We start from the raw sequence: 18,704 nt of genomic DNA, 5'->3' as shown, positions 1-18,704 counted from the left end.
ACAATACTACAAAGCTATAATAATCAAAACAGTGTGGTATCAAGACAAAAACTGACATAGCGAGCTCAGAAATAAACCCAACACCTACAATCAATTACTCTTCAACAAAGGAGGCAAGAATATATAATGGGGAAAAGACAGTTTCTTTGGCAAGTAGTGTTGGGAAAGATTACATAAGCAAAACATTCTCTGACATAAATTATACCAATGTTTTCTAAGATCAGACTCCCAAGGCAATAGACATAAAAACGAAAATAAACAAATGGAACCTAATCAAACTCACAAACCTTTGTGTATCAAAGGAAATCATAAACAAAATGAAAAGACAACCTACAGAATGAGAGAAAATATTTGCAAATGATGTGACCCTCAAAGGTCACATAATATACAAACAACTCATATAACCTGACAACAAAAAACAAACAACCCAATCAAAAAATGGCCAGAAGACCTAAAGAGACATTTCTCCAAAGAAGACATAAAGTCAAAGTCAAGGTCAAACTGAAGTTGCTCAGTCGTGTCTGACTCTTTGCGACCCCATGGACCGCAGCCTCCCAGGCTCCTCTGTACATGGGATTTTCCAGGCAAGAATACTGGAGTGGGTTGCCACTTCCTTCTCCAGGGGATCTTCCCTATTTAGGGATTGAACCTGGGTCTTCCGCATTGCAGGTGGATGCTTTAACCTCTAAGCCATGAGGGAAGCCCCCAAAGAAGACATAGAGATGACCATTAGGCACATGAAAAGATGCTCAACATCACTAATTATTAGAGAAATGCAAATCAAAACTACAATGAAGTACTATCTCACATCAGTCAGAATGGCCATCATCAGTCAGAATGCCATCATCAAAAATCTACGAAAAATAAATGCTGGAGAGCGTGTGGAGAAAAGGGAACCCTCCTACACTGTTGGTGGGAATGTAAGTTGGTGCAGCCACTGTGGAAAATAGTATTGAGGTACTATTAAAAAAAAAGTCTAGGAATAAATCTAACATATGACCCAGCAATTTCACTGCTGGGCACATACCCTGAGAAAACCACAATTCTAAAAGATACATGTACCCCAATATTACAAGTAACCAGGACATGGAAGCCACCTAGATGTCTATCGACAAATGAATGGGTAAAGAAGTTGTGGTACACTTACGCAATGGAATATTACTCAATTGTAAAGAGGAACTTTTGTTTTGAGTCAGTGGTATAGTGAGGTGGATGAACCTAGAGCTTCTCATCCAGAGTTAGAAAACAAGTTAGAAAAACAAGTATCACATATTAACACATATATATGGAATCTAGAAAAATGGTATTGATGAACCTAGCAGAGAATGGACTTGTGCACACAGCAGGGGAAGGGGAGGGTGGGACAAACTGAGAAAGTAACCTTGATGGATATATACTATCATGTGTAAAATAGCGGGAAGCTGCTAAATAACACAGGGAGCCCAGTCTGTGATGGCCTAGAGGGGTAAGATGAGGGGAGGGGAGGGACAGGAGCGGGGGGAGATATATATACATATCTATATACAAAATCTATGAATGATTCACATTGTTGTATGACAGAAACCAACACAAAGCTCTAAAGGAGTTTGTACCAATTAAAAAATAGATTAAAAAATTTTTTAAACTACAATGAAATACCACCTCACATCAGTCAGAGTGTGCAAATAACAAATGCTCGAGAGGGTGTGGAGAAAAGAGAACAATTAAAAAGTGTGCAAATAACAAATGCTGGAGAGAGTGTGGAGAAAAGGGAGCCCTCCTACACTGTTGGTGGGAATATAAGTTGGTGCAGCCACTATGGAAGACAAAAAGGAGGTTCCTCACAAAACTAAAAATAAAATATTATATGATCCAGCAATCCCACTCCTGGGCATATATTCAGACAAAACTCTAATTCAAAAAGATGCATGCACCCCTATATTCATAGCAGCATTATTCACAATAGCCAAGACATGGAAGCAACCTAAATGTCCATCAACAGATGAGCAAATAAAGACACACTGCACATACACAATGCAATACTACACAGCCGCATGAAAGAATGAAATGACGCCATCCGCAACAACATGGGAGCAACCAGAGATTATCACACGAAGTGAAGTAAGTCAGAAAGAGAAAGACAAGTGCCATATGGTGTTACTTACATGTGGAACCTAAAATATGAGACAAATGAACCTGCCTATAAAACAGAAACATAGAATAAACTGGGGGTTGCCAAGGGGGAGAAGGGAGGGACGCGTCCGGATCTGGAGTCTTGGATTAGCAGATGCAAGCTGGCATATTCAGAATGGGTAAATAACAAGGTCCCACTATACAGCATGAGGAAATATATTTCATATCCTGTGATAAATGATAATGGGAAAGAATATGAAAAATAATATAGAACTGAATCACTTTGCCATATAGCACTGATGAACACAACACTGTAATTCAACTATACTTCAGTAAAAAAGAAAAAAAGAAAAAAAAAAGAACCAGTGAACACGAAGATAGGTAAATAGAAATGAAACAAACTAACACACAAAGACAAAAAGGAGAGGAAAACACAACAAATTAAAGAAAAAGAGGACAGAGCATCGCAAGGCACAATACAAGCCAATGGCTGAATATGTGGCCGGGAGGGATAAATCAGGAGCTTGGGGTAAACATACATACACTACTATGTATGAGACAGATTACCAACAAGGCCCTATTTATAGCTCAAGGAACACCACTCAGTATTCTGTGATAATTTATATGAGAAAAGAATCTAAAAGAAGAATTAATAGACATATAAGTATAACTGATTCACTTTGCTGAACAAATGAAATGAACACAACATTGTAAATCAACTATACTCCAACAAAATCAAATTTTTAAGAAAAGAAACTCTGCTTGTGGCACAGACTTCTTGTGGCCACCATACCCATCTCCTCTTACTCTATAGGAATAGGAATCCTAATTTTTGTAGCTGCAATACATGGCTGTGTAGAATAAAGACAAAATTTCTCAGTTTCCTTTACAGCCAGATGTACTCATGTGACTAAATTCTGGTCAAAGAAATAAGAGCAACAACCAGTGAGCCAGGCACCATCCTGGACCACGTGTACGAGGGCAATACCTAGGAATGGCAGAGCCACAAGACAGGAGGAACTCAGATCTTTGGTTTTCCCAGAGCCATCAGATCAGCTGTGAACCCCATATGTCCTGACTCTTCTGTGAGTGACAAGTAAAATTCTCTGTTATATAAGCCATAACAGAGACCCGAAGAAAGAGTGGCTTATATAAGACAGAAAGATTGAGGGCAGGAGGAGAAAGGGGCGGCAGAGGATGAGATGGTTGGTTGATATCACCGACTCAATGATATGAGCCTCTGGACACTCCAGGAGGTAGTGAAGGACAGGGAAGCCTGGCATGCTGCAGTCCATGGAGTCACAAAGAGCTGGACATGACCTGGCGACTGAACAAGTCAGTTAGGAAGATGATGGTGATGGTTAGGAAATCCACCCCTACTACCCCTCAGGAAAGCATCAGACAATTAGAATAAAATGAAGAGTTACACAATTTGAAAGACATTTCCCTTTTCCTCTGTTACTCCATTCTCTGATTAAAGTGACAGTCTTACAATATACATCCACCTATGATCATTTCATGTGACTCTTTTGTATTCATTACAAACATGCCTGAGGGGAAGGAAGACATGTCTACACTACTTGACAAGTCAAATTGTCTCATCATATGCTTTATACTGAAAACCTCCAAGAATCAACAACTGTTAACATTTTCCATATTTGCTTCAGATGAATTTTTAAATAAAGCATCACAGATGTAGTTGAAGCCTCTGACCTCACCCATCCAGTTTCCAACAGGTAACAACCCTTTTGAAGTGGCTGAGTACCTCCCGATTGTGTCAAATCAGTTCAGTTGCTCAGTTGTGTTCAACTCTTTGCGACCCCATGGACTGCAGCATGCCAGGCTTCCCTGTCGATCACCAACTCCCGGAGCTTGCTCAAACTCATGTCCATCAAGCTGGTGATGCCATCCAACCATCTCATCCTCTGTCATCACCTTCTCCTCCTGCCTTCAATCTTTCCCAGCAACAGGGTCTTTTCCAATGAGTCAGTTCTTTGCATCAGGTGGCCAAAGTATTGGAATTTCAGCTTCAGCATCTGTCCTTCCAATGAATATTCAGGACTGATTTCCTTTAGGATTGATTGGTTTGATCTCCTTGCAGTCCAAGGAACTTTCAAGAGTCTTCTCCAACACCACAGTTCAAAAGCATAAATTCTTCAGTGCTCAGCTTTCTTTATAGTCCAACTCTCACATCCATGACTACTGGAAAAACCATAGCTTTGCCTAGATGGACCTTTGTCTGCAAAGTAATATCTCTGCTTTTTAATATGCCATCTAGGTTGGTCATAAATTTTCTTCCAAAGAGCAAGTGTCTTTTAATTTCATGGCTGCAGCTGCCATCTGCAGTGATTTGGGAACCCAAAAAATAAAGTCTCTGTTTCCATTGTTTCCCCATAATATTTGTCATGAAGTGATGGGACCAGATGCCATGATCTTCGTTTTCTGAATGTTGAGTTTTAAGCCAACGTTTTCACTCTCTTCTTTCACTTTCATTAGGAGGCTCTTTAGTTCTTCTTTGCTTTCTGCCATAAGGGTGGTATCATCTGTGTATCTGAAGCTATTGATATTTCTCCCAGCAATCTTGATTCCAGCTTGTGCTTCATCCAGCCTGGCATTTCCCATGATGTACTCTGCATAGAAGTTAAATAAGCAGGGTGACAATACTTAGCCTTGACGTACTCCTTTCCCAATTGGAACCAGTCTGTGGTTCCATGCCCAGTTCTAACTGTTGCTTCTTGACCTGCATACAGATTTCTCAGGAGGCAGGTACGGTGGTCTGGTATTCCCCTCTCTTGAGGAATTTTCCACCATTTGTTGTGATCCACACAGTCAAAGGCTTTGGTGTAGTCAATAAAGCACAAGTAGATGTTTTTCTGGAACTCTTTCGCTTTTTCGATGATCCAATGGATGTTGGTAATTTGATCTCTGGTTCCTGTGCCTTTTCTAAATCTAGCTTGAACATCTGGAAGTTCACATACTGTTGAAGCCTGTTTAGAGAATTCTGATCATTACTTTGCTAGGGTGTGAGATGAGTGCAATTGTGCGGTAGTTTGAGCATTATTTGGCATTGCCTTTCTTTGGAATTGGAATGAAAACTGACCTTTTCCAGTCCTGTGGCCACTGCTGAGTTTTCCAAATTTGCTGGCATATTGAGTGCAGCACTTTCACAGCATCACCTTTTAGGATTTGAAAAAACTCAATTGGAATTTCATCACCCCCACTAGCTTTGTTTATAGTGATGCTTCCTAAGGCCCACTTGACTTAGCATTCTACGATGTCTAGCTCTAGGGGAGTGATCACACCATCGTGGTTATCTGAGTCATGAAAATCTTTTTTGTATAGTTCTTCTGTGTATTCTTGCCACCTCTTCCTAATACCTTCTGCTTCCATTAGGTCCATGCCATTTCTGTCCTTTATTGAGCCCATCTTTGCATGAAATGTTCCCTTGGTATCTCTAATTTTCTTGAAAAGATCTCTAGTCTTTCCCATTCTAGTGTTTTTCTCTATTTCTTTGCATTGATCACTGAAGAAGGCTTTCTTATCGCTCCTTGATATTCTTTGGAACTCTGCATTCAAATGCATACCCCATTGTGTATTTATGTCTTAATGAGTATATATATCCATAAGAAATATATAAGGCAGCTTTGGAAAAGTTTTAATCCTACAATACTACTTTTACATATATTTAATCTTACGTATATACACTGGGTGTAACACTTGGCAACTTGTTCATTTAGGAGACTATAAAAAACCAATGTCCTAAAAATCAGCCTTGTTAAATGTGGGTAGGGGAGTATAATATTTTTCTCTATGCTTTTTGTGGATTTAAAATATATTTATAAGCACAATTTTTGAATAAAAATTAAGGGAATTTTAAAAACTACTGAGAAGCTGTGTTGACTTACAAAATCACTAAGACCACTCAGGTTGGGAATGGAAGAAGGTGAGAGAGCATGGCTCATTATTTCCTAAATATTTTACCCTATATATGTAAGCAAATATATTTTCCATATCCAACATGTAAAAATTCTGAACTTTTCCAGCAGATACGTGATAAGATGACTTTACAAACGTAGTCTAACTTTCTAAAACACCCATCACAGTTTTTTTTTCTTAAAATACTCAATTCAGGTATATTTAGATAGACACGTTGTTGTTCTTGTTCAGTTACCAGGTCATGTCTGACTCCAACGCACCAGGCTCTCTGTCCTCCACTATCTCCTAGAGCTTGCTCAGATTCATGTCTGTTGAGTCAGTGATGCTATCTAACCATCTCACCCTCTGCCACCCCCTTCTCCTTTTGCCTTCAACCTTTCCCCAGCATCAGGGTCTTTTCCAATGCATAGACATAATTCTATCTATAAAATAGTATGTCTGACAAAACTACTTTTTTATTATACTTATTGTGACTAATTTTGGTAGGAGATCAATGAAACTCTTTCAAACATAAAAATATTAGATTTAGATTCAAAAGAATCATTTATTCTTGACCCTAGGAATAAAAATGCAGATATTGGGGTATCAATTTTATGAAACTGGTATCTCCCCCATACTTTGTTTATATGGCCTAGTCACACAAAGATAACACCTATTTCTCACATTTTCCCCACCTTAAGAGGAGTAACAGTGACAGGTTTTTTTTAGAACCTATGTGTTCTAAAGAACAGAAAGAAAAGAATGTGTTTGGAAACTGAACCCATAAGCTGACAACTGGGCTTGCTGACCTGAGCTAGGTGTGGTCAGTTCCAATGTCTGACCCAGAATTTGGACTTAAGGTACAGAGTCAGGGTCCTTTGGTCACATAAGCTCAGCAAGGAAGGGCAACATTGTGAGTTGTGCAGTGGCCATGCAGAGAAAAGCAGATAGAGCTGGTCCACAGACAGAAGAGACAAGAGGGAGGATGGAGAAGCAGAGATAAGGGGCCATGGATCCCAGAGAGGACAGTCACCCCGCAGCACAGGCATTCTGGTCTCCCCTGAAGCCCCAACACTAGTCATCCTTGGATTTCACTAGCTAACCTTGTATCCTTCAAGTAAAGCCCTTGTCCTATTTATGTTATATCATGTATGTGTGTGTCTGTAAATATTATCCTTCATTTACTCTTGCTTAAGCTACTGTGAAGGTTTCTGTTACTTGCAAGCAAAAGAGCCTTGACTCAGATGACTCCCAGTGCAGGCACTCTGGGAGGCTGCCGCCCGCCACCTCACCTCGCCTTATAAATAGTGGCGCTTTTATAAACTCACACACACAACGAGGACTCATCAGGAAATGACTGGTACCACGGTGTTTTCCCTCGGAGAGCTGTCAAATTAAAAACAAGTAGATAGTCTCCATGTGGGTGTTCCTTGGACTTTTATTTGGCAACTAAGCCATCACTTATTGATTCTCAGATGCCGTTTACATGAGATCAATAGTCAGAAATTTTCCAGGTGCAGTTACTCTGATAGTGTGTGCCAGTCATCTCAGTAAACATAAGATCCTGAACTTGATTTTTCTGCTAAAGCAATCAACGGGGAACACATAGCCACATTCCTGGTTCCACCCCTGGAGCTTGCTCATACTCTGATGGTATTATTGGCCATTTAAGACTACACAACTGCTGGACGCCCTTCAAATTGTCAAGCAATTACCCAAAATAACACTGTGTTGGAAAAATACCTTGGATTTCTCCATAAAAAGAGAACATGATGAGAAGAACAAGGTAACTTGTAAATCCAATGGCTTTTACAAAATAAGAAAACTGACATTTAATACTGCCCACATAGATGGACCTAACCACTTGATTTTTTTAATTTGAATCCAATTATCACCTAAAGTTCATTGAGGAACCTAGACCAGATCCCATGTAATAGACACCCCACCACTGAGGCAGGAATAAGAAGTGATCGAAAATGATAACAATGGCGTCTAGCTGGGCTGACTTGGGCTCGGGACTAGGCTCCGCTTCTGAAGGGCTGTGTGACTTAGCCTAACCTTTCTGAATCTTGGTTTCTGAAAAATAGGGATAATAACAATGACCCTGTGTGAGGATGAAACACAGCCCAGTACCTTCACGCAGTAACTCTGGGTAATTGTAGGTGGCAACTATTATTGTCGTTGTTGAAGTGGCTGTTATCATGGGGTAGCCTGTTAAGCTGAAGGCTGCTGAGACTCATAGGTCTGGATTTCAAGCTATTTTTGCAAGCAATGGACTACTAAAAATAGGAGGCAGTGTTTACTCTCATAGCTTCGGGGAACAGCTATGACTTGGTCTCTGACCAAGTAGATTCAGTGGTGCAGCAAACGGCCTTCCAACTGCCTCTCAGTTCAGACCACATCCTGACTGGACCTCAATCCAGAGAGGTTTGGACAACCCAGAAAAGCAGGCTGAGCAAAGCTCTCTAGGCCAGGCCCTTGAGAAGGCTTCCCAAGACAAATGGACCTATGTATGATCCTTCCTGTTTCAGCCAGGAGACTGCCCAGATGGCACTTCCTGGTTCTTCTTCTCACCACCACCACCCCATGTACTGCTGGGGCCAGGATCTTAGGGAATCACAGGACACGTGTCTCTGATGCAGAAAGGAGCTTCCTTATGTCCCAAGAGTTGAGCAGTGAAGGGGACTTTGCTACAACCCATCCTGTGGACTATCCTGACCATAATCCTACAATTGAGAGCCACCCAAACTTGATCCACTCCTGGTCCAAGGGACCCACCTCCAGAAATAATACCTCCCAAAGTCTCTTAGAGACCTGCCATGCACCTTTGAACCTTAACTGGAAACTGTATACATTTCCTGCATTTGATGTTTCCAACTATAGAAAACATGATCTCAATGCCAGTACGTTGGATAGCTCACTTGACTATACACACACACAAACACACACCCACACACACCCACAGGTATGGAATGCATGTGTGAATGTGTGTGTGTTCTACAAATACAGAGGACTGACAGGTTTTCTTTTCCTTGTTTCTTCTTGACCTCATCTTGCAATCTATAATATGTGCCCCATGTGTCTGAGTCTATAGTGCTATCACAGTCACCAGCAACTGATGAGTGATGTCTAATATCTTAATGACTTCTTTATTATAACTATTTTTGTTATCAAACTTTTGGTGAAAATTTCCCAGTAAAGTCTATAAAGAAAGGAACAGGAGGTAAGAATAAAAGAAGATTGCCGTACAGTGTATCAAGATGCATTAAGAGCGAGTATCCATGCATAAATTTTACTCACACACAGATACAAAAGCACCGAATAAAATCATGGATCCTAGCTCTGAAAGGGATTTAGGATTATTCACATGCTGGTTAACTGAAAAAAACTACACATTAATTTGCAGACAATGTGACTGTCTACAATAAAAACAATCCAAAAGACTCTTGACAAACCACAAGAATTAAAGATTGTTGGATACAAATGAATATTTTTTTTTAAAAAAAAGTAATGATCCCTTATCGCAACAGAAAACAAGATTCCATTAACAGTAGCAATGAAAACCTGGAGAACTTACACAAAAAGTCTAACAAAGGAAATATAAGATCTTTATGGATAAAGTTTGATTGAGGCACATAAAAGATCTAAGTAAGTAAAAGGATATGCCGTGTTCACACATGGAATGGGAAGACCCAAGTCCATCTATAAGTTCATTGTAATTACGACTAAAACCCATAATTTTTCCCATGGCACTTGACAAGTTGATCTATAAGTTAATATCAGAACCAAAAATAACAAGATAACTTAGAAGAGCAAAGACAATTGACCACACTAGATAGGAAAGCGTATTAAGAAGCTGGAGTAATTTCAGAAGAACAGCACTGGGGGAGAAACAGACAAATAGAATAGCAGAACAGAACAGAGAGCCTGTAAACAGATCCAGGCTTATGGGAAAACTTGATAAATGACAGAGAGAACGTACAAATCAGTAGGGAAAGGATAAAGACTATTTCATAAATAGTGTTGGATAAGTCAGTTTTCCATATGGAAAAACAAATTTTTAATATATAGTTCCCCCAGCACAAATTAATTTTAATGTCAATTCAATAACTAAAGTGGAAAACAAAAGTTTAATATGTTTATGATCTTGGGGTTTGGAAAGACAAAACATAAAGAATAAGACTGGAAAATCTGACAATGGTAAAATTCTTAATGTTGACCATCATTTTAAAAAGTGAAAAGACAAGCTGAAAATTAGAAAATATTTTAATGCATGAAGTGAAGTGAAAGTTGCTAATCCCCCAGGCCAGAATACTGGAGTGGGTAGCATTTCCCTTCTCCAGGAGATCTTCCCAACCCAGGGATCAAACCCAGGTCTCCTCACTGCAGGCAGATTCTTTACCAGCTGAGCCACAAGGGAAGCCTAAGAATACTGGAGTGGGTAGTTTCTCCCTTCTCCGGAGTATCTTCCTGATCTAGGAATCAAACCAGGGTCTCCTGCATTGCAGGCAGATTGTTTACCAACTGAGCTATCAGGGAAGCCCTATTTTAATGCATAAAACCCAAAAAAGGTGTTTTCAATGCATATTTCAATTCACAAAATTCAAGAAAGGATTAATACCCAGGAGTATACAGAAAACTTACAAATCAAACAGCCCAACTGGAAAGTGGGCATAGGATAAAGTGAAGTCGCTTAGTCGTGTCCGACTCTTTGCGACCCCATGGACTGTAACCTATCAGGCTCCTCTGTCCATGGGATTTTCCAGGCAAGAGTACTGGAGTGGGTTGCCATTTCCTTCTCCAGCGGATCTTCCCAACCCAGGGATCAAACCCAGGTCTCCTGCATTGTAGACAGACGCTTTACTGTCTGAGCCACCAGGGAAATCCTGGGCATAGGATAAGGACAAGGACAAGGAATTCTCAGAACAGAAACCCGAAGAGGCAAAAAGCATACTAGCTAGTAGTCAGGAAATGAAAATTGTAACAACAATGACCTTCCATGTCATATCCATTAGATCGGCAGTGGCTAAAAACACAATACCAAATGTTGAGGATGTGGGGAAAAGGAAATTCTCACACAGTTAGTGACTATAAACTGATACAATCTCTTTGGACAGCAATTTCAAACTATCTGACAAGGTTGACAATGGGCACACCTGAAGACCCCAGCAAAGATATTGCTAAATGTATACCCCCAGAGAAATACTTGTATCCTACCCACAAGAATTCACACGTTAGGATGTTCTGGGCAGAACTACGTATAGAAGAAACAGACACATTTTTAAAGTTTATTAGTAAGAAAATGAATAAATAAATAAAATTTGGTCCACTCATGAAATGGGATATACACAGCAAAATGAATTAACTAAATGAATTGACTTGAAAAGTATCAGCATAAGCAAATCTCCCACCACAATGTTGAATCTTAAAAGCAAATTGCAGAAAGCTAAGATGATACCAAGCTTTTTCGTCTGAGTGGAAGGCATCACTATGACCCTGGCTGATCTCATCCCTGGAAAGCTATAAGCAGAATATTCCTAGACCAGGGATCGAACCTGTGTCCCCTGCATTAGCAGGCAGATTCCTATCTACTGCACCACCAGGCAAGCATGGACTTGTTCCTTTTTAAATGCAATATCCTCAGCAAGGCCTCTCCTCAGTACCCTGCCAACTGCCTCACTCCCCCACCTCTAGTCATCTGAACCACAGTATCCTATTTCATCATCTTCACACAGTTACAGATATGTACAATTATTTCATTTATTCATAGATTTATATATTTGTATGTTCATAAATTTATATATTTATTTATTTATATATTCATAGATTTATAGATTTATCACTATATTCCCAAGGTCTGGAACAGTGCCTACCACATAGTAGGTACTCAATAAATATTTGTTGACTTATTATGTAAAATTTTAAGACATACAAAACTATGCTATATGTTATTTATAGGCTGCTAGTTACATTGTCAAAGATTTAAAACATGGATAGGAAGGCTACACAACACCTTTAGGGTAGAGTTTATCTTGGGGGAGGGAAGCCGGTCAGTAGAATCAGAGAGTAAAACAAAGAGGCCTTAAACTCAATCTGTGATTTTGTTTTTTTAAGTTTTGAAAGAAAAACAGCAACACTTATGAAATCTGTTTATCTGAAATGGTGGTTATGAAGTATTGTTACAGTAGTCTGCACTTTTCTGATCAAGATATTTCATAATAAAAAGATTTTTTTTTAAGGGAGATTTGAAATAACAAAATACATAGAGGTGGAAAGCAAACCAATAGTTGCCAAGGGTTAGGGACAGGAGGATGGTCACTACAAACAGGTAGCATGAGGACGATCTTAGCTGTGATTAAAAAGTTCTGCTTCCTGTATAGTACAGAGAACTCTGCTCAATGTTATGCGACAGACTGGATGTGAGGGGAGTTTTGGGGAGAAAGGATTCATGTATAAGTACAGCAGAGTCCCTTTGCTATCCACCTGAAATTATCATAGCATTATTAATTGACTGTACTCCAATACAAAATAAAAAGTTAAAAAAAAAAAAGTGCTGCATCCTGGAACTTCCCCAGCGGTCCAGTGGTTAAGACTGTGCTCCCCGTGCAGGGGCACAGGTTCCATCCCTGCTCAGGGAACTAGATCCCACGCGCCACGACTAAAGAGCCCTCACGCTGCAGCTAAAGATGCCTCACGCCACAATGAAGATCCTACACACAGCAGCAAAGACCCCACATACCGCAAGTAAGACCCGGCACAGCCAAATAAATACAATTGTTTTAAAAGCCCTGCATCCTGATTTCGAGGGTGACGACACTAACCTGCTGGTGATAAAATGGCACAGAACCATGCGTACAGTATATACCAACGTCAGTTCTGCGGTCTGCTTATGCTACAGTTCAGTACGACGTAACCACTGGGATAAACTAGGTGAAGGGTACACAGCTCCTCTCTGTCCTTCTCTGCACTATCTGTGCAACTACCTTTATAATTACAGTTTTTATATAAATTTAGAACTATTTCAAAAATTTTGTAAATTACAAACAGAACAATAAATAATTTACCTTAAGTAATATTATTTCTAGTTGACAGATGAGACCAGTGAGGCCCTCAAGAACAAAAGTGATTTGTAGTAGGTAGTATATGGAGCAGGGCAGGGAGGCCTGCAGAAACTCTAGTTTTCTTTGAACAACCTAGTCAGTGAGTGCACAAGTCTGGATCTCTTGGGAGCCCTTCCTCTGATATAACAGTGGCTCCCAGTGACTAACTCAGGCCGCACAGCAAGGCTGGAGATCCCAGATATTAGATCATATTAATACATCAGGGGGGCTTCTGAAGTGGTGCTATGGTAAAGGATTCATCTGCCAATGCAGGAGACCTGGGTTTGATTTCTGGTTCAGAAAGATCCCCTGGAGAAGGAAATGACTACCAACTCTAGTATTCCTGCCAGGAAGATTCCATGGATAGAGGAGCCTGGTGGGCTACCGTCCACGGGGTCGCAAAGAGTCGGACATGACACAACCCACAGCACAATGGATCAGATGTTAAAATCGGATAATCTGACTTCAAACCCCAGCTCTGCCACCTGGCAAAGGGATGGCCTTCTGTTTCAACCTTTTCCTCATCTGCAAAATGGGGACACTGTGATTATATGCCACTCACAGTGTTTAAGTCAAATAATACATGTAAAGTGCTCAGCATATAACTCGCCACGTAGTAAGAGAGCAATTAAAAGTCAAGGAGCACTGCCTATTACCTGTGAAATAAACCCAAATACATCTACTATTTGTCCCAAGGACTGGACTATGCATGATACTGTTCAACCACACAATCAGGTTTTTGTGCTAGGTGAAGTGTGAAGGGTCTTACTGAGAAGTATTAAATTGTGGGTAAGGAGAAGTGGGGACAAGGACAAGGGTGAGGAAAACTCAATAAAATGACCACAATTGCCTATTAGCAAATAGCTGGGAGAACCATATCCCAACCAGAAAAAGAAAAGAATATAAAACAAAATGGCTCACTGTGTCTCTGTAACCCTACAGATGACAAGAAGGTATAATCACAAATTCAAACCCCAAAGAATACAGACACTATTAAATTAACCAGACATAAAGCCAAAAGTAGCTACATCACTTAAAGTTCCCAAAGACTACAGCAAGACTATAGATTCTGGTCACTGAAAATTAAAAAGAAAAATGTGGGCACTTATTTTGGTCACAAACCAACTAAATTTAAAACTACTGAAACTAGATTTAATCTGGGAGAAGAGACGGACCAGGCTCCACTTTCAGTTGGCTGAAAAGAAGCATTCCAGCTCCAGGAGCATACACACACACAAGAAATTGGAGACTGCATTTATTCTCAAAAGGTACATTAAAGTTGACAACAAACCCACTTGAAATTGTGAAATCCGAACAACAAAGGATAGTAAAAAGGACCAGCGTTTCAGCTCAATTTGCAGTGACAGGTTCTGCAACATGTCTTTAGGAATACATAAATCAGGTATCCAAAAGAGGGTACAATCTAAAAATGCAACTCATTTTCAAAACCAAATCACAAAAATTAGTTAAAATATGTGAAGTATTCCTGAAGTATCGGCTTGGAATCAGTAACATACATGTCTACTCTAAAAAGGGGGAAAAAACTCAAGAATATTTTATTTTCAGTAATGAGTAAGACTCCAAAAGCATAACCATCCCCCCTCACAAATGCTTTTAAATCAGTAATACTTACAACAAAAAGTATTTGTTTCACTTTGACAGGATTTTAAGTACCCTAGTAAATCTCAGTTTAATACCCATCACATATTTTGCAAAAGAAATAAAGTCAAAGTAATAAAAGAACTCTCAATAAATCCTTACTTTTAAAATTGCTTACCAGAAAAATCGGTGCCCTGTGTTTCCAGTTGGATGATTCAATTTGCTAATTCTGTGAACTGTCAATTGTTAATTCAATATTAACAGAATGTAGCAACATTTTCTTAAGGTTCTGGTTATATAATAGTGAAATTCTTTTCAAACTTTTATTTAAAACACAAAGATCAATGGTCTACAACTACAAATTTCTCTCTTAACTTTCAGTGTCCAAAAGCAAACTCTCTTATATAACATTTTTTTCTAGCAATGTGAGTAATTATGCATTCATATGATCAGTCAGAACAACAGAATCCTCTGCAATGAATTGATTTCGTGTTAACTACAAAAGAAAAAAAAAAGAATTACAGCTAAAGAAATCAGATAAGAATAATAAAAGGAACCAGAATATACCTTCTTCTGAAAAGTAAAAGTAGAAAAATAAAAATCACATCAATTCCATTAGTAAATTGTTAACTAAAAGATGGATTTGGGAAAGAGTATTTTCTAAAGTCTTAATGGATTTAAAAAATAAGAAAAGTTGGTCAGTAGAGATTATAATAGTCAAGAAACATCTTTGTTTCACTTTTAAGGTTTTTTTACAGAATATATGAAGAGCTGTAAAAATGAAAGTACTGTAATATTGAAGGTCAATTTTAATCAAGTCAGAAAAGGAGATGCAAAGTTAGCTAAAATTTCCTATCTCAATTCCCTATCTTGATGCTATTCTTCCCTAAATTTAAAACCATTTTTACCTTGAATTCATTATCATGAGAATCTGGATTATAAAAATGCATGTATGTGAACATGTTAAAAACACTTGAACCTAAAAATCAATTTATTTTTCCCTTCTTATTTCAAAAACATCTCCAAATTTCTAAAGCAAGTAATCCCCCAGGTGCTTCCTGCCAGTTGGGAAGAACATTCTATTTAGGGACAACACGAAACAACACATTTCACCTCCTCTCTCTTCCTGCTAGCTTCTAATGTGTTACTGGGAAATTGAGAGCTGGAAATTATGAATTTTGATTAGACAGCTTTTATATGCCTGTTGGTTTACTTCCTTCAAGGTGTTAAGTCCCTGTATGATCATGAAGTAGCTTATAAAGTCACTGAGATTCAGACCTTAAATGGGAAATTTAATTTAGTTTGGTTGTTTCCCTCTTTTGGCTGACAGCTAAATCCTCTTCTAACATGATTGAAGATGTTTCGAGGGTGAAAGAGCTGGGTTTTGAAAGAGTCATTTTCCAAAAAACAGGTAATTTGTGAAATAAAATACTTGTCAAAATTCTGTAATTCCCAAAGAATTGGCTATGATCTCAAAGGTATTTGGTGTTATGACTATGACACAACTTAATGACTTGAATCACAATTTTTTAAAAACTTGACTTGTGTCTTTGTTTCATCTGTAATAAGTGTTAACTATTAAAAAACTAAAATGGAAGATAAGCAATGAAGTGTTTTTGTACATGTGGAGTGCTTTAGCATTTCGTATCATAAGCAGACCAAATATCCCATGGAAGAGTTGAATCAAGATCCAGTGGGAGATCACTGTGGTAATAACCACAGGCAAAGTTAACCCCCTCTCTGGGACCACCTTTCATTTGCAGGAAATCAATTTTGTTGTCCCTTGAACCGGCCATGCCTCTGGCACCATGAGTAGGTACAGAGGATACATGGGTATATGCAAAGAAACATGTAAAGAAAAAGAATACATGCAAAGAAACAAACATAAAAAGAGACAGGGACTAGGGTAAGGAGAGAGTGGGGATGACAGTGAACTGTTAAAGAAGCAACTTTATACCATAGTTATGCTTAATCAACGTCTTTTGAACAGAACTAATGGAAGGTGATATTATTATATATTCAGAAGAAAATGTTTTTGATTCTGCCCTAGGATTTCTCAAGACGGTTGTTTTAACAAAAGTCCCAGTCAAAGCATGAAGCTCTGGATGCCTCTGGTCATGCCGGGTCTGAGGTTTTCAGACTGCTGGGCCTGGCCTCTTGCTGGTTCTAAAGACTTGGGGCAGGTACTTCACAGTCCAGAGACATCCTTTGTGGAACAGAGATGCAACTTCAAGGTCATTTAATCAGTGAAAGAACAGGCTTATTTGGTCTGAATATTAAATATGCTGTTTAAAAATTATAAAACAGCATATATTATAAAAACTGTTTTATAAATTATAAAACAGCTTTTTAAGGAAAACCCTCAATTATACTTAACAGTTTAAGACAGTTACTTATTTAAACCTGAAGTATTAATTGTGGCAACCTTTCCCTGATGGCTCAGGCGGTAAAGTGTCTGTCTGCAATGTGGAAGACCTGGGTTTGATCCCTGGCTTGGGAAGATCCCCTGGAGAAGGAAATAGCAACCCACTCCAGTACTCTTGCCTGGAAAATCCCATGGACGGAGGAACCTGGTAGGCTACAGACCATGGGGTCACAAAGAGTCGGACATGACTGAGTGACTTGACTTTACAGAATATGATTTGGAAACATCCATTAAAAGTTAACACACATATCCCTGGACCCTAAAATTCCATTGCTAGAAATTTACTCAACATATATATTCCCACAGATACATAGCAACATTAGTATAGAGATTTATTCTGTGATGTTTACTGTTTCATTTTTCACAATAGCAGAAAGCTGGAAACAACAAGGGGTTGATTAAATCAGTGATGGTGTGTGCATATCATGAAATACTGTACAGACGTTAAAAAGAATGAGCTTTTTTGTTACCATAAAAGATATAGAAGGCTATATAGCTACAGAGAGGTCTGAAATACTAATTTCGAAAAGCAAACTGCAGAACAGAATGCATAGTATGATGCTGTTTTTGTGTGCTTTAAAAAAACGGTTTAAATATATGCTCATCTTGCATTTTAAAAAAATCATGGAAGAACAAAAAAGAAACTTTTAATGATAGTGACCTCTAGAGAGTGGGATTAGCAGGGTTTGCAATTTTACTTTTCACTTCATACCCTTCTGAACAGATTCTATTTCTAACCATGACAATAACTACATTCTTTCTTTTAGAATAACTGAAAGACTAGCTAATAATAAAGCTTATACGAAACCTACATGAACAGAAACAGAACTATGCTTTTTTATGGGACAGTCATCGAAAGCCACTTTGCCTAACCACGTTCTTCTCGTCTGTACCAGGATAACTAAGCCTACGTGAATGGATGTTAACCCATTAGCTTACGCAGCGGAATGTTCAACACCGTCGTTTACTCTCCATACCACAGTCATCTGGAGTGTTTCCATTACGAAACACGTTGACGTCGGTCAGTTTCTAAACATCTTTCTTCCGACGCTGCGTTACAGGAGGTCCAGGAGCCCCCAAGCGAGCGGCGCCCAGACGCGTCTGGGAGGAGCTCCCCGGCCGCAGCCGATTGGGCTCCGCATTGCAGCCGGCTACACACAAAGAACTTTTTCTACATCACCCAGTGGCGCCAGGATCACTTCCCTGTCGACAGACCGTGTGCACGTCGCAGACTTTAGAGCCAGCCCCTGTAGCAATTCCGTTTGAAAAGTCTCAAGTAGAAAGAGCAGAAACTCTCGTAAGTGAAATTCCTCCTCAGGCAAAGAGACATACTTTCCTGCCCTCATTCCTGTCTTTTTCTCCCTTAACTAGTTCCTAGAAATATCCAGTCGGGCTATTTCGTTTCTAGTCTTATGCCTCTAAATCAAAGTCAACTGTGCCCAGTCTCCCCAAATGAGTGTTGGTTATTTACCGCCTTGATTAACCATAAAAGTCCTCTCTTCTGGTGTTCCATTAACCTGCTCATTGAATGTCTTTTGGAAATGTTGGGTTCG

The 18,704-nt window shown here is 39.2% G+C and overlaps 1 protein-coding gene across 2 annotated transcripts in view; it reads right to left on the bottom strand.

Moving 5' to 3' along the window:
* The window catches only part of SOCS2 (suppressor of cytokine signaling 2), a 49,150-nt gene that overhangs the window by 11,088 nt on the left and 19,358 nt on the right, over positions 1 to 18,704 (bottom strand). For both annotated transcript variants that reach the window (XM_027967202.3, XM_042246604.2), the window contains exon 3: positions 1 to 18,704. This exon is cut by the window's left edge and continues 11,088 nt beyond it; it is cut by the window's right edge and continues 15,716 nt beyond it. The gene's annotated coding sequence lies outside the window, so the exon portion shown is untranslated.

This window comes from Ovis aries, chromosome 3 (assembly GCF_016772045.2).
Source record: "Ovis aries strain OAR_USU_Benz2616 breed Rambouillet chromosome 3, ARS-UI_Ramb_v3.0, whole genome shotgun sequence".
NCBI lineage: Eukaryota > Metazoa > Chordata > Mammalia > Artiodactyla > Bovidae > Ovis > Ovis aries.
The sequence above is the reverse complement of the archived record's forward strand: the minus strand, read 5'-3'. Positions and strand labels throughout refer to the sequence as shown.